Source organism: Hylaeus volcanicus, chromosome 7, assembly GCF_026283585.1.
Source record: "Hylaeus volcanicus isolate JK05 chromosome 7, UHH_iyHylVolc1.0_haploid, whole genome shotgun sequence".
Classification (NCBI taxonomy): domain Eukaryota; kingdom Metazoa; phylum Arthropoda; class Insecta; order Hymenoptera; family Colletidae; genus Hylaeus; species Hylaeus volcanicus.
In genome coordinates, this window is record NC_071982.1 from 13,129,415 (window position 1) to 13,133,050 (window position 3,636).

At 36.6% G+C, this 3,636-nt stretch overlaps 1 protein-coding gene across 5 annotated transcripts in view; it reads left to right on the forward strand.

Moving 5' to 3' along the window:
• LOC128880408 (uncharacterized) overlaps positions 1 to 3,636 on the forward strand; it is a 45,870-nt gene that overhangs the window by 31,438 nt on the left and 10,796 nt on the right. The window lies entirely within an intron of this gene.

The following is a 3,636-nucleotide window of genomic DNA, read 5'->3' on the forward strand; positions in this document are numbered from 1 at the left end:
TACTCTTAAATTCTAAAATTCCTAAATTCTATATCCTTAAATTCTACTATTCCTGAATTCTATATTCTTGAATTCTAAAATTCCTAAATTCCTTACCCTTAAATTCTAAAATTCCTAAATTCTATATCCTTAAATTCTACAATTCCTAAATTCCTTATCCTTAAATTCTAAAATTCCTAAATTCTATATCCTTAAGTTCTACAATTCCTAAATTCCTTATCCTTAAATTCTAAAATTCCTAAATTCTATATTCTTGAATTCTACAATTCCTGAATTCTGCATTCTTCGATTTTAAAATTCTTGAATTTTTCTTTCGTTATTTTCTGCTTTATTTAATTTCTTTTTGTTCTTTTTTTTTTTTTTGTCGGTTATCTTATTCGGACAAGACGCGTTGTTATCGAGGGCCAACGTCGAATAGCTTTAAAGCTCTCCGAGGATTCTGTAAGGCACGATCCTTGAGGGTTACCGCACACCAGCCACAGGTTGTCGTCCTCGTTCGTTTAAATCGACCTATTAACCCCCTTATTCGCTGCTTCCTAAGCGAAATCTCGGAATTTCGAACGAGTTCATCGGGAATTCCGTTTCGTTGAACATCTAAAGAACCCCTCTATTAGTTTCTTTCCTACCCTTCGATCCCTTCAATTCTTTACTTCCTGAAACAGCAGTTTTCCCTCGGATTTTTACCTCCTCGATTATCGCGTAGGTAGTCTTTTGTCTTGGCCCCTTTTCGCGTACATTTTTCTTATTTTTTAATCACTCGTACGATCACTCATGCACGAATTCTCTGCTGGAATTCTTCGCTCGAAACCCTTCAACAATGTGGATCGATCTGAATTCTTTCCACTTTGAAATTACCGGTGATCTAATCCTAGTTGCATCGTGCAGTGTCTAAATTAATTTAACGACTTGAATTATACAATGTCTTCACCCATTCTAACGATCAGAATTCCTTTCACTCTCGAGTAAGTTAAACCTTATCTTCCAGTTCACGTTTGATTCCAAACCCTTCAGTTTACAGTAAGGAATTTGGATCCAGGGTTGCACTAGGAGTATTCCATACCTGTTATCGGTAACAGGTCCTATCGAGATGTCCTAAGACAGGCTCTATCGATTCCATTGCTTGGAACCCCGCGAATCGATGAGCACGATGGCCATACAACAGAGTTCCACGAGAACACCGCCCGATTGATCCTATTGGGAGCTTCGGGAATATTTTCACTCTGTCCGAGTATAAACATCACGAAAATAAAAAAAAAAAGAAAAGAGCAATAACGGTAAAGAAATTCTGCGAGAATTAAATAAATTTTCGCAATTCCTATTTTCAAGGAATTTTAATTTAAGAACGATTGAAATTCCCATAGGGAATAAGCTACTGGGAGTTTGTCACGGTGATGAAATTCTTCGAGAGTTATTCGTACTTTAGTACCATTATTACTTTCTATTTGTCTTAACTGCTGTTGGGTCTTAATTGTAGGTTTGGCAAGTTGCAACAAACAAACATTACAAAATAAAAACAAACTATCGTTGTAGCAAAATAAAAATTAATGACTCGAGAAGAAAAAAGAAAAAGAAAAGAAACAAACAAACAAAAACGCTGTAATCGGGAATCGGGAAGTTCCTTGCGTGGCCCGTAAAGGGTCGCACACAAAATAAACACGAATAGCTGTAATGAATTAAACAAGCAATTAAACAACCCTACTCGCGAACGAGCACCAATGACCAGCTAGTTTAATATTGTTTTGCTCGGCTTTTTCTCGTCACCTTTGTTCCCAAAGTGTTCTCCATTCTCGGCCTAGCAGCTCTCGATCGGAGTGGTGCTCTATAGGACGCCACTTGAAAGTTCCACGCTATTGATTATCGTTGGAATTCGATAGCCGCGGTATGACTTTTCTGAGCCGGTGCCACGCTGTTCCGATGCTTTCGCTCTGAATTCAATAATAAGCAGTCTCGAGTGAGCAGAAGTCGAATTCCGTCGGTGTATTATTTACGGTATCGTCCGAGTTGACGCTGTCCGCATGGCTCGCATTTTTCGACCACCCTGTCTTATCCCTTCGAGTCACGAATTAAAAATATAAAATGGAATGCTGATATTTTTGGAAACGAGAACGAATATAATCGTTTGCCCTGTAACGTTTCAGACATTTATTTTGACGGTGTACAACGTTAATTAGCGAACAATGTGTTAGAAATGATTCGATGTGTTGGAAGGTGGAAGAAAATGAAAATATTTCGAATCGAATAGCGAAGACTCGAGCTAACGCATCTTCTTGAATGTATTAGAATAATTTCCATTCTGAATATTTTTGCTTCGTTTCTTTTCTATGTTCTTATTGAAAATAATTCTCAAAGCACCGATCGAATGTTCTAATAGTGTCAAGAGAAGATGCTTTACTGTTAAAAAAATCCTAATGTAACGTCGATTCCCTAGTTACTCGAAATCTACTTGAAATACTTTTTAAGGATTTTATCGTGCATATTTAACTATTATTATGTATTCGGTCCACGCCTAGTAAACATTTTGAACCTTAGAGTCTTCTTAACGAGTTGATATAATGGGATCGGTATTACAGGTGAACTTGCACTGTTGAATTTAGGCTATAGACACTCTTATATCCTTCTGATAACGACTTACCACTTCCTTGAAGTACTGTAGTGCAGACGAGGTATAGAAAGATGAAATATTCATAGAAATTTGTTTTTAAGTGGCGTCTAACTCTTGTAGATCGGTGATTGTTGGTAATATGTTCATTGAACTTACAATTCCAGACAGTATTTATACTAATCTATAGATCGTTATAGATTGCTATATCTACAGCTGCATTATTCAATTGGGATCTTGTTTGATTAATTAACTCTTGTAGATCGGTGATTGTTTGTAATATGTTCATTGAACTTACAATTCCAGACAGTATTTATACTAATCTATAGATCGTTATAGATTGCTATGTCAACAGCTGCATTATTCAATTGGGATCTTGTTTGATTAATTAACTCTTGTAGATCGGTGATTGTTTGTAATATGTTCATTGAACTTAAAATTCCGGACAGTATTTATACCAATTTAAAGATCGCTATAGATTACTATATCTATAGTCGCATTATTCAATTCGGATCCTCAAACCCAAGTATTCCTTTTCTCGTTCGGTTCGTTATAAAAATTGTAGAAGTGACCTTTCGAACGCGCCTACACAGAAGCGGCGCTCTTTATTGTCTAACGGACAACCATTTTTAACACGAGCATATTCAAAATTCAACAGCCACGAGCAGAAATTATTTCCTAAGGGACGCGTATCGCGATGTACGCGAACGAAAAATTCTCCAACGAGCCGGACTCGAACATTTATCAATTTTTCGACGTATCGGTCAAAGTTGGAAGCACCCCGGCGCGTTATGAATTTAAATAGTTGCAAACATTGTAGAACATTCTCTGCGACGTGTTTGTAACTTTCCACCAGATATACAGTACAGACTTAATACAGACTTGATGTACAGTAGGTGTGTGTACATACAAACGATTTAAGTACGAGTCGAAGTGGACTTTGTTTGAAAAGAAGGAAATTATTTTAATTGTTTAGGCGAAGATTCAAGTGGATTCTGTTTGAGAAGAATTACATTTTGTAAATTCAAGTGGATTCT